Source organism: Eschscholzia californica, unplaced genomic scaffold, assembly GCF_041429995.1.
Source record: "Eschscholzia californica isolate CP2 unplaced genomic scaffold, dmEscCali1.0.p SCAF_4, whole genome shotgun sequence".
Classification (NCBI taxonomy): domain Eukaryota; kingdom Viridiplantae; phylum Streptophyta; class Magnoliopsida; order Ranunculales; family Papaveraceae; genus Eschscholzia; species Eschscholzia californica.
In genome coordinates, this window is record NW_028238461.1 from 24,266,604 (window position 1) to 24,280,383 (window position 13,780).

A 13,780-nucleotide genomic window follows, 5' to 3' on the forward strand; every position below is an offset into this window, starting at 1 on the left:
TTTAGGAAACCTAAAAGGAGGTGGATTCTTATTAGGGTTCTATACAAACACTCTTAGGGCAGAGAATAAGGTGTGGAATTTCTCTCTAAGCTTTCTTACTCTACCACATCAAGTAGAGAGGAGAAAGTGAGCTAATTCCCATTACTATCTATAGTCAAGAAGAAAGGTGTTCTTCTTCCAACCACCATTGGTGTGCTAGCTAAACAACAAGGTGGGAGATCAAGTTGATTGCTCGTGTCCCAAGTAGAGGAGCTACGCTTGAAGCTCTTGGTCTTCTCATAAGTAATTGGAAAGGTTCGAGGGAAAACTAGCGAATAAGGTATTTATCTTTCTAGTTTTACTTAGTATTATTAGGGGCTTATGCATGTGATCCTTATGCATGTGATCCTGGGAATACTAGTGTAGATATTAGATTTCTTATTTCCGCTATAAACACTAGTAGAAGGATGTAAATCCCAACAGTGGCTTCAGAGCCTCTTGCAATTAGCCTATCTTATCTAAGTTTTGGACCAATTCCATACTTTTCTAGATAGATAATGGTGTTTAAAAGTGTTTTAAACACAAATTTGATTAATTGTGAATGAGATTCAAGAATTCTTCAAGTTGTTTTCAAAATTCGTTCTTGAAAGTGTTTCAAAAACCAAGATTTTGATTCAATCTATGCTTGTTCTAGATAGATTGTAATGTTTAAAAGAAATTTTAAACATAAAATTTGATTAATTTTGAATGGGATTCAAAAAATTTTCAAATTGGTTTCAAAATTGTTCTTGAAAAGGTTTCGAAAACCTATATTTTGATCCAAAATTGGTTTGATTAAAGAGTTGTTTTTGAGTTTTAGGAAACTCACAAAAACAAAAAAAATTTAAAATTTTAGAAGTGTTTTAAAAGAGTTGTTTGAGTTTTAGGAAACTCCCAAAAACAAAATTTGGAAAATTTAAAAGTTTCTAAAAGTTTTGAAAATTTTTAGAAGTGTTCTAAAAGGATTTCAAAAAGCAACTTAAAATTGGAAAAAGCAACTTAAAGTTGCAAAAGAAAAAAAAAAGGAAACTATTGAGTTTTAGAAACTCAATAGGTCCGGCCAGGAAGCTACCACCAGACGCGTCTGGGGTCTGGTCCGGTCCAGCAACAGACACGTCTAGGACGCGTCTGGTGCATGGACTAGCGTCCTGGCTCCGGCCAGGACGAGACCGGGCCTTGGTAGGCCTCGGCCAGGACATGCCGGCCCTATGAGCCGTGCCATGTCCGGACCTTGTCCGAGCCCTTTTGTGGGCTTGGGCCGGGACTTGTCTAGGACTTGTCCCGGACTTTTTCGAGGCTTTTCGGACCACGAAAAGGGACCATCATTCGAGTGGGTGTTTTTGCTAAATTTTCTTCCAATTCCAACCAAATAATTCCAAAGTTAATCCGGGCCATCCGGAAAGCCAAAACGGGTTTCTCTTTAAATTGATTTATGAAATCATTAAGAATCGAACCAAGTTTTTCCCGAAATTGACCCGGACTTTTTTTCGAATTTAGACTTGAGGTCCGTAATGTGACATGGGATGTCGACAAAAGAATCTCCCGGATTATCATGCATATATAATTTTTAGCCTTGATATATTATATGATTGCATGTGATGTGAATGCGGGAAACTAGTATGGCCATAGAAAGTGTTTCTTTATTCTTGTTTTAAGCACAGATGGGTGCATGCTTTGTGATTAATTTTAATTTCAAGTTTATACGATCTGCGAATCGTTAGAGTCTTGTAATTAGAGTTTAGGGTCAATTAATCCATTGAAGAAGCTCGAGGAAGGAATCCAAAGGCGAGTGGGAGAAATCAATGGAGGTTCAAAGATGGCGATCTAAGACGAACCAAAAGGCGAAACAAGAAGAAAACCAAAGGAGATTAGATCTTCTAGGTTAGGGGCCATACTAGGATCCATGTCTGCTTGATTTACTTTCTCGCGCGCATTTACTTACTTATTTATGCTTTATGTCGTGGATGTTATCTAGGCTAAATAGTTCACTATAACAAACGCCAGACTAGCTTAAAAGTACCCAAAAGTAATTTTGAGTAAAGTGCCTATCCAAACTTAGACACTCGTTGCGCCCTTGTTCGAGGAAGGTGGGTCGGCCTTCGCAGAGTACCTCCTCTACCTTGGGACAATGCAGGTAGGTCTATAGAAGAGGCCTACATGTCTAAATGGTTCTACTCAACTAGACTAGCAAGAGAGTCTTGGATACTCGAGGCAAAAGGATAGATTAGTCATTCATCAATGAGATCTATCAACCAAGAGTCATAAGGTATGATCAGTGAAGTAGTTCGCTTACCCGGAACGACGGAGTCAAAGGGTAGGGCCTTCGTTCGCTTTACTCCGAAGAACTGGGGTCTTGGAATCATTTATTCAATGAGGGACTATTTTATTGAATAATGTGGGAAAACTAATGTTTTTCAAAACTAAAGGTTTTCAAAAACGATAACGAGTTTTAAAACTTTGCCATTTCTTTATGTAGTTTTAAGATGACACAAACGAGTTCAACTCTGAATCACACTTAAGGAAGGTGTTGATCAACTTCCTAGAATGGAAGAATAAATCGAGAATGCTTCTCAGATTTAAAAGGAAAGCGTACTAGAATACCCAATCCCAATGTTGACTCATACCAAAGAAGGTCAAAAGCCATTTGCAAGCAATCGTATAACATTCTCTTTGGAAGAGTAATGGATGCTAGCATAACCATTAAGACAAACTGAGGAAGAAATTCCTACTGAAGTCATAAATGGGGAGGTACGAGACCTCCAAGGCAATCTGAAAGTCATCCTAAGGGAAGACGACATAATACATCTATCAACCAATTCAATATCGATTGAACAAAAATAGATAAGACCTTAGATGAGTCACTCAGGTTACGAACAAACTGAGCAGAACATACAGGAATATCCAGTCTAAGAAAGGTTCTTGAGATTTTGTACAAAGAATCTAAGAAAGAGCTCTTGAGATTCAAAAGGGCAAAAGGATCAGTCAAGTGAGACAAAAATTTGATCAAAGAAAAGCAGTTGCCAAGTACATGATCAAGAGTATTCCTCATTATTGTTAATGTTTCCAAACAATGGCTAGACCATTTAAAAGGAAACTACCTTTAGCACCTGGAGGACAAAAGGAATGGAATTATGAATTCCGATTCCGTATCCTTGTTAACAAAGTTAAAAACAAGTATCGTAAAATTCCTTCATCCAGTATTTTAAACCGGATGTGCGGCTCGATAAAGCTCAAGGAAATTACATACTTGACTAAAAGAAGTAAAGATCCAAGACGGAGCAGAAGCAGTAATGCTAGGGATGCTGAAAGGGATTGAAGTCTTCTTTTAGACACTAATCTAGCTTAGAACTTAATAATAGTTATTTTGTTCTTCTAGGAACTAGTGGTAAAATTAACTGAAGGTTAACATTGATAATGGCTGATATCAAGAGGTTCAAACTCATTAAACTTCAACAGTGTTAATTAGGTCGTAAGGACTAGATTGACAAAGTCACCCTTCTCAAAAGGCATAGAGACTAGTAATCTATTAGGACTCATACAGTGTTATGCAGATCTATAAGTTTACTTGCAGAAGTTAACGAGAGAAACTTCAAATACGCACTCTGACAACTTCATAAAGTGTTAGTCGGAATGTTTGAAAGGTTCAAACAAAGTACAAACCGAAGTAAAGAATCACTTTGACGTAGAAAGTTTAAGCCATCCGGTTAGATTGGAGTGGTGAAAACTTAAGTCAAACACTTGATAACCATCAAAGGAGTTGAGAAACGGTTCACAACTCGCTCCATGGAACACATCTGAGGGATGGTGGGTTCAGTGGGAGTAATCGAGCACTGCTATGCATGATTCGATCAATGATGGGTTTAAGCCAGACTTCCGAATATTTTGGGATATATTCTAGAAACGATTGTTTTCACACTTACCAAAATCCGTCTAACAGCTAAGCTTGTAAAAGCGTTACAAAAATTAGCTAAAGACTGACGCAATTTCTTTAGAAGAAATTTGGGTTTTTTCCACAAGCAATCAAGATAACAAAATGTTTGTTGCTCATGATAGTATTCTTATAGTAATTAGCACACATCGTAGTCTGGGAGAAATGTACTAAATTATTACAAGAATAAGTGGGAGAAAAGTACAATTCGAAGTAATTCGATTATGAGAAAAATCATGAAGAGTCATGAAGAACAATCATGAAACTTGTACAGGACGATTAAGTTCGACCAAGAGCAACAAAACTGTTAAAAGACAGTAAAACCGCGGTTCCTCGAAAAGGAAAAGGTAAAGATTGGATCTTAAAAACCTACCGCACAAAAGCGAATGTAATTCGCAGGAGAACTCTCAAAGTAGTTGAAAGTGTCTCTAAAGGATATCTCAAAGCCGTTGAGAATATTCCAAATTGTTGTTCAAAAGCCCTAAAGGGTCAAAAGTAAAATCTCAAAGATTCAGAAGATAAAGGTTATTTCTGAAGAGATAAAAAGACCGGCGCAGAGACGGAAAACTGACTCTAATTTTGGCATCTAGCCAAAACAATATGGAATCCACATCTTGTCAAGACATGTAGCTTGATAATTTAAGTCAACGGAAGACCTAAATTAGTTTTCCAGAGTAGAAAACTGAGAAGGATGGAAACATTCGAGTTTCCCGAAACTAGACAAAAGGAATTGGATTTCCCCAGTCTAGCTATGTCCATACGCATGCTTCAGGAATCCATCCACGGATTAAAACACGCAAGAGTCGGAATCTTCGATTCACAGAGGCAATCAAAATGGTTTTGATACCCGAGGAATGAGGAAATTCTTGAATCACGAAATTTCAAGAAGGTAAGTAGGAGTAAACAAACCTTCCGGGTCCGTATGCAGAGTACATACAAAAGATTGAGTACGACATAAGATGTTGTATAACAGTAACGAACTGACTCAATAAAGGACCACACACAAAAGGATAAAATGCCATTTTGGGCATCTAAAGGTCTACAAACGTAGATCAAGAAAGATGATAGGATTAGAAAGATTCAATACGTTGAGACGCTTGAGATCCGAAACCGAAAATCAAAGACTCAGGAAAAGTCTGAAAGAATTTCGACCCAAAAGCTCATGACAGAGAGCGTTACAAAACTCGGAGTCAGAAAAAACACCGATGAGCAAGCACGCATGAGAGAGACATTTATGTTCTAAAACATAAAGTCAATCATGTTGGACATGATTAGCATTTAGATATCCAAATTCGGATTGGAAAACCGAAAACACTACTTTGAATATCCTAGAAGGCTAAAGGATAAAGTAGTACAAAAGTTGAGCATGTCATCGTAGCAAACTTCCAGACATGGAAGGAAAGTAGGCTAAAAGTGTTTAAGCCGGAAACTGTTGCAAATACTACACAAAGAATTAATAGCCTTAACTCTAGTAAAAGTTACTAGAAATTATCAAGGTTGAAGAAAGCAATCTTCAAATTAATTGATAATTAGCAAAGTTTAAAACGGACTACATACGTGGTCAAACTAAACTGTCTCCTAAGACATAGTATGAGACTCATACACAGTTTAAGCATGAGATAAATTTGAAATAAACCTCGACGAGTAAAACTGAGTGGGTAAAAGGAGTTTTACGGAAGAGGCTCAGATTTACAACTCTCGTTATCGGAAATAATAGAGTTCTTTCACAGTTGTCTAAATTTGGTTTAGTATTTAAACGACAGTCCATCGATAATAAAACATTCTGAATAGTTTGTCAATACGTGATCTGATGAATGAAACCCTATTAAGTGAACTTGGAATATTTATTAAAAAATCCCTGGTCCAGGTCATTGCATGGACAACAATGACTCACGAAGACTAGCACGGGAGTCGATGGGATAGCGCAGTTTCATGGGCTATAGGAATAGTATATTCTATTCGACTACGTGGGTGTGTAAAAGGTTTATACACTAGATAACCCTCAAAATGAGAAGTACATCACTCGTGATGAACGTCAATACTTCTCACAAAGACAAGATTGGAGAGATTCCTCAAAACATGAGTGCTCCACTCATCTTATGTAAGGAATGCCCGACTTTGGTTCCGTCAAACGCCGCGCCGTAAAAGGAGGTTATAGAAACGGATACTGGGAAGGACATGATAGACATGAAGTTAAGTGAGAGCGCAAGAATGGATTGTGTCATCCTAATCACATTAGGTACAAAGTGTCTCAAGGCCACTTGATGAGTAGCAACTGAAAATGCGTGGCCACGCTCAAACGGATTAGGAGTTAATCGTTTGTCTTTTATAGTTGTACTCGGATATCAAGAAAGTCTGAATGACGTGACGTATCAGATGGGATACTAATTGACACGGGAATCTAGCATTGCACTTCTTCTAAATCCAAGTGGGAGTCTAAAGGAGTTGAAGGAGATGTCCTTCGACCAAGGTGACAATGCGAACAATTTGTCAGATAGGACAATTGATGTAGAGGATCATCAAGTTCGATTGATTTAGGGATCGTAGAGTTGTAGCTAGAGACCAACTACGATCGTCGAATTACGAAGTAATTCGCGGCTAACTTCGATCGGATCCTACAACGGGTTACAAATAAGAGTGACAAATTGATCTAGGATATGACTAGTGGGAGTGAGATATAATCATGGGAGTGTCCCATAAACATATCTCCTAGGCGTAAAAAGGAATTAGGCAAAGATAGTACAAAAAGGCCAAAAACAGGGTTCTTGGGGCCTAGACCGGTTCGGGTACTTCTAGGACTCGGATTGGGTTGAATTTTGGAGGGTTAGTTGCTGATATAATAAAAATTATATCTGCAAATTTTCGTGGTGTGTGGACACTTCCCCCTTAAGGAATTGAGAAAATATCAATAGTTGCTATTTTCGACTATTTCCCTAAATCTTATTCTAAAGGGTGTTTTAGGAAACCTAAAAGGAGGTGGATTCTTATTAGGGTTCTATATAAACACTCTTAGGGCAGAGAATAAGGTGTGGAATTTCTCTCTAAGCTTTCTTACTCTACCACATCAAGTAGAGAGGAGAAAGTGAGCTAATTCCCATTACTATCTATCTAGTCAAGAAGAAAGGTGTTCTTCTTCTAACCACCATTGGTGTCCTAGCTAAACAGCAAGGTGGGAGATCAAGTTTATTGCTCGTGTCCCAAGTAGAGGAGCTACGCTTGAAGCTCTTGGTCTTCTCATAAGCAATTGGAAAGGTTCGAGGGAAAACTAGCGAATAAGGTATTTATCTTTCTAGTTTTACTTAGTATTATTATGGGCTATAAACATTAGATGTCTTATTTCCGCTATAAACACTAGTAGAAGGGTGTAAATCCTAACAATATATAGGTAAGTTCGTATTCAAATCGGCTTTCATTCCAATAGTATACATAATTCAACTCGATAATTCGCGGAACCCAAATCAGTACAGATGCATGCATCTCTGTGAGCACGGGTTGAAAATACAATCACAAAATTTTAATGAACCAACTTGATAAATTATAACTCATCAGACACTGACCTGAAGTAGCACACAAGTGAAAGGACGCGTCATAAGATCATAACTGTTATGATCTAGAATGAACACATTGTTTGATCCCGGACAATAATAATATGAGAACTTCTATCATGTATATGACATATACAAATGCATATGTCATAATTATAGAAATTAATTTTTTTTTTTGATATTGGACACTTCAAGAGTCATTATGGTTAGATGGCATTGATACATCATGAATACAATATGCGATACATCATGAATTTGGATGAGCACAAAAATTGTCATATTAAGACATCTTGAGCCCTAAAGACCATATAAAGATCCTTAGGACCATTCTAGGGGGCTTGAGAGCCCATTTATTCTCAGATCTACTTTATTTATTTCCTAAATTACATGGAATGAATCTTGGTGACAAACTGCGTGCACCGAGACTCGAACCCAAGAACTCATGGACTTAAGAGGAATATCCAACCACTACACCAAAGAGTGGTGCACATTATAGAGATTATTAATAATTAATGCATGGAAAACAGGCAGTTAGAGGAGAGAGAAAGAGTGGAGCGGAGATATTTCGTTTTACGCGGCGCTACCTATTATTTAGGATAAAATAACCTCTTTTCCCCAGTTACCGGCGTGATCTTCAAATTTTACTGGCGTAGGGAGGGGTCCATACGCCGGATTTTCCTCTTTGTTTGTATAAATCTTTTAGATTTAATATTATTCATGTTGGAGTAAAACAGAGAGACAAGAGACAGGGACAAGGATGGTGGTGGTTTGGATAACGGTTTCTTCATCATCAATCTCCTTAATACTAAAAGGGTTCTTCTAGGATTAAAGATGATGGATCCGTCATCACCATTTCTTGATCACCAACTTCTTGATCACCATGGTTGAGTGTCTACTTGGTTTAATCTTCTTCATTAGTATAATTATGTTCACGACCTTACTTTCTTTTGTGGGGGAGGGCAGAGGTTTCTTTTTGTTGGAAACTCGTTCATTCGTGAATGGGAAGATCCCTTACTTCCTTACTATTTTCTTTCTTCTCTACTGTCATTTCTGCAATTTAGAATTTTATTTCATTTGTTCTGCTGATCGGTTTAAACGTCATAAAATTTATATCAATGAGGATTTGAATCGTCATTGTTGTCAAACAAAATTCTATTGTCAGATTTTAAAAAGTTTGGCAACAAAACTCTGCTTCGATTTTTTTTATTGTGAACTCCCAAAGAGTCGAAATAAGTTTTTTTCAAGATCTATATCAACAGATTGGAGGCTTGCGTTGAAGACAAAAGGGAAATCTGTAAAATGAGCACTAAGCATCCGAAGAAAAATCCTTTATTAAGGAGGCAACAAATTGTCCTTGGTTTGAAATATGTTCTGTCAAAAATGAGGTTAAATCAAGATCAACGATACCTAAACCACTTTTTTTTTTGCAGCTGATTTAGAGAAATATGAAAAGTATCCGCGGTGCAAAGATTTTGGCAAAAATTGTTCAACTTTAGTTGACCAATATATATTCTAATTGTTATGGGAAATAAAATTTTGTTCACCATTTGTTCTCCATACCGGCAAGTGTCGCCGATAAACTGCCAATGTCGACGACCTTAACTTTTTTTCAATTCTTTTCCTCTCATATCTCTTTTTCCGATCATCTCTCTCTCTCTCCCTCTCTTTCTTTCTCTCATTGTATCTCCATCTCCTCTCTCTAAATTCCCCTCTCTCTTTCTTTCTTTTACCTATCCGTGTGATCAACCATGGCCTGTACTCTGGATTTCATGTGTTTAGACAAAGGTTTTGGCGGTCACAAGAACAAGCGAAAGAGATCTACTGATACACAAGAGGATGAACAGTATTTCATGAAGTCGATAACAACGACGCCTCTCACCTCTAAAAGACCAGCTATCGCCTCCACTGAAAACCCAGAAAATCCATATTTGGAAAACGTACTTCCGATGGTGTAATCGTCAGTAAAGTCTCTGGTCGTTAATGGAAACAGCCTCGTCAACTTAGAGGATTACAAACCCTAAAACTTTGAACAAACTTGCTAAATCCAAACAAAGGAAGCTTCTTAAAGTTGTTCCTGATAATTTGGTTAAGAAAAATTAAGTCAATTTTAATTGAAACTTTATTTTGATCTTTATTTAGTTGAATTTTGTCCTAAACGGAATGATTATTTTGTTTTAACAAAAAAAACGGTAGCAGTAAAGAATGACTTAGTTGAAAGTAGAAATTAGGTTAGATAAGGTTAAGAAGAGAGAAGAAAGAGAAAAGAAGAAAATGTTTTATTTCTCCTTACAATTTGTTTCCCCAATAAATCTTTTAAACTTCACATCTTCCCATTAAAAATTTTCACCCTAGATAATATTCTTATTTCCTCACATCAGCGACCTTTTTTTTCATCGGTTTCAAATGACAACATAATATTACTAGACGATTACACAAGATCGTAATTATTACAAAATTTATCCATCCCCGACAAGGATGACATAGCTGGATTCTGAGATATAATGCAATACGGGCGATCATGTCGCCACGACCACGTCGCTTGTTGTCAATCGACGAGTTCTTCTTAAATTCTTTCACACATTACACCTCTGATATCGAAGAGGTTATGCATTCGCTTGCTAAGAGTTGATTTCTACCGGTAAAGTAAAAAGTCTATTTAACTTACGGTATAACAAAATTATAAGACTTGAAGAGTCTTGTTATGAGATTTAAAGGTTATGACCTTTAAAAAGTCCAAATATTTGTGTTATGACAATATATATGTCTCTTCTTCATCATCATATGTTGTATTTAAATTGTTCATTCTAATGATCAGGGGCGGCCCTGGGCCAAAGCAACCAAAGCGGTCGCTTTGGGCCCAAGATTTTGAAGAGCCCCAAAGACTAGTATAACTATAAAGTATGTTTTAGCCTAGGATTTTACGTTGAGCCTAAAGTGGAGGAATGACTTTTTTTTTTTTTGTTGAAAAGATAGAATATATTAAACAACAGGAGTTCTATTACAATACAATTTTGAAATAAAGTAAGGGATATTCTTCCATGACTGAGATTTTTTTCCTTTTCCTCGCCCACTTTGCTAGCTTGTCTGCAACTTGGTTGAACTTCCTGTTTACAAACGAATATTTGACTGCTTCCGTAAGGGATCTGATTTCTCTTATTTTTTGAATGTTCCTTTTGGTTTGCCATTGTATTTCATTTCTATTCTTTTGTAGATATTGAATTACATTGATATTGTCATTTTCTATGATGATTTTCCTGTAGTTATGGGCCACTGCCCATTCCATTAAAATGGCTAAAGATTCACATTCCTCTGCGCTTCGACTTCTGGTGGTTGTAACATAAGCTTCTATGAATTCCGATGCATGGTTATGAATAACAATTCCAATACCTGCAGTTTCATTTATGTTATTGAATGATGCATCTACGTTTATTTTAACCCAATCTTGTATAGGCGGTGTCCATCTATCTGGCACCATCTTTGTTCTGTTATGAGATTTCTGTTTATACTGAGGGAAGTTTGTAATGATTGATATTATTTGATCTAAGGAGTTGATTTCATGCTGAAAGCAGTGATCGCATCTAATTTTCCAAATGATCCACATTATAGTCGCCACGTGAAAGCCATTATGTGTTTGATTGAGTTCAGGGTTTTGTTCCCAAGAGAAGATCCAGTCTCTAATCGAAGGAATCTGTTCTGAGATGAAATTAAAGTAAAACCAAATGTTTTTAGCTAACGGATAGTGTAGAAGAGCATGTTCCATTGATTCCACTACATTGCAGTTAGGACAATTTAGATTATTATCAATGTATTTTCCTATCCGCTCCCGGACCGGGAGGGCTTTAACACATATTTTCCATAAAAAGAGTTTAATTCTAGGAACTACTTGAATAGACCAAATAAAATTCCAGTTGGGTTCCATCTTAGATGGAGAGTTCATGCTGGTGGAGAGATGTCTATACATAGATTTAACCGAGAAGTTGCCTGACTTGGTAAGGGACCACCTAAGTTGGTCCTCATTATTACAGTCTATAGGAATTGTAAGGATTAAGTTTTTTGTGTTTTCGTCAAAAGTGCTATTGAGAAGTTCCAGGTTCCATTGGTTCTAGTCTATTAGTTGAGAAACTTTAGTGATCTGAGAGTTGTAAATATTCTCCGGGGGGTTGTTAAGAGTTGGAATCCAATTATCTTTCCAAACCTCTATGTTTTTTCCGTTCTGGACCTCCCAAGACGAGAGTTTATCTATATTATACAGGTGCTTACTGATGTTTTTCCAATGCCACGAGTGATGGGTCTTTGCTAAACCCGGCTGTTCACTATTATTATAATATTTTGACTTAAGGAGTTGGACCCAAATAGCTTTAGACTCAGATTTGATCTTCCAAGCTAATTTACTCATCAAGGCTTGATTGTCCAGCTCTGTGTTGTGGATTCCTAGCCCCCCCATATTCTTAGGGGAACAGATGGAAGACCAACTTTTAGTGCATATACCCTTGTTGATGACCTAAATGACCTAGGATCCAGCCCCAACATCCACAAACCTTTTTCTTTTATTTATTTTCTATTTTGCCTCTTCTTTTTCTTCTTATAATCACATATACAACATTTAAGTTTTCTGTGCTAAAACATATTTAAGTTTTCAATGTTTGTCATTTTTTTTGTTGAGCTAATCATTTTGTTTATATAACCCAAGCATGATTTTAATCTCCTTAATTTTTATATTTATTTTGTATTTTGCTTGTTTTTTTTTTCATTTTGTCTGTTTTTTCCCTTAGAATCACGTATACATTATTTAGGTTTTCATTTTGTTTATATAACGCAAGCATGATTCTAATCTCATTAAATCGATCTAAAATCAATTATTAATTGCACTTGTGTACAATATTTACTCTTTTAGTTCCATTTTGTGGATTTTTACTTCTATATTTAGATTAATATGAACTAAAAGTCATTCATTTCCAATGTTTTTACATTTTGTGCAAACGATGATCTCTCTATTCTTTTTCAAACAAAGTAAGACAGGTTCAACAAAAAAAAAAATAAATAAATAAAGTAAGACATGACAATCACAAAACAAAGTGACATTATACAACTGAAACACTAGATCTATCAATAATACATTATAACTTACTAACAAATTTTTTCGCAAATAATAGGGGTCGAGACAAAAATGAAAAAAAAAATAAATAAATGAGAAAAGTGGAAGGATTATCCCCAAAATTAGACCAATTTATTGCTTTCAGATATATTTTAACTAAATGATTGCGTTCTTGTTATAGTTGGTTAAAAACGATCTTAAAATTGTAAAAAAAAAAACAAAACATTTTTTTAGCCAAATGGGCCCCCAACTCTATAGTTTGCTTTGGGTCTAGAGCCGGCTCTGCTAATGATGCAATTAAAGTCTTATAAGATTTTTGGATTAATGTCATACATTGATGATGAAATTTCTTTCTGAAAAGATACTCAGGAATCTAGGTCAGTATTATTAGTGTGCTTCAACAACGACACATTTTTTTAATTTTCAGGCCACAAGGTACCTCTTGCAACAAAAGAAAAAGCGACAAGATACCTATTCTTCTGATCTTCAAATTAATTAGTTTTTTAATCCTTTAAATATTTTAGTTTATACTACTATTAATAAAAAACTGATCTATTTCAACAAAAAAAATAAAAATAAAAAACTGATCCGACCCAGACCAGACGGGTCCATTATATCTGCCCGGTGTGTTACATCAGCCCGCGGGGCCTGACCAGCCTAGGGTTTGACGGTCCCGAGAAAGACTAGTTGGGGGTTTAACGGTCCCGGGCTGGGATATTACTATTTCAACCCGGGCTCAGTAGTCCCGGTTGAAGCCCATACCGGCCCATAAGCAGTAAGCACCACTAACTGTAAGGAAAGATGAGTTTCATGTTAGATTGTTAGGTATCCCAATATGATCTTCAAAACTGGTCCTATTTAGGTGCAAGGCAGAAATGCTCTGCCACTCACTAGGGTTGAAGTTGAAGATCATGATGATATTGTACTAAATAAAGAAGTGGGCGACACCATCGAAGTCCACTAAATATGCAATGGAGATGTTCATCGACATGGACAACTACCTAAATGCATATTACCACTATAAGAAACCCCAAGATTAATCTATTATCCTAATTAACATAATGTCCTTAAAAAGATTAGTTCGTATTAGGTCGGGTGTAATTGTAAAATGTGGCTTCGAATTCATTAATTCAAAACTCTTCCAAAAGTTGTATATTTGACAATTAAACTAATGTCCAGGCCACTCTATTCTGT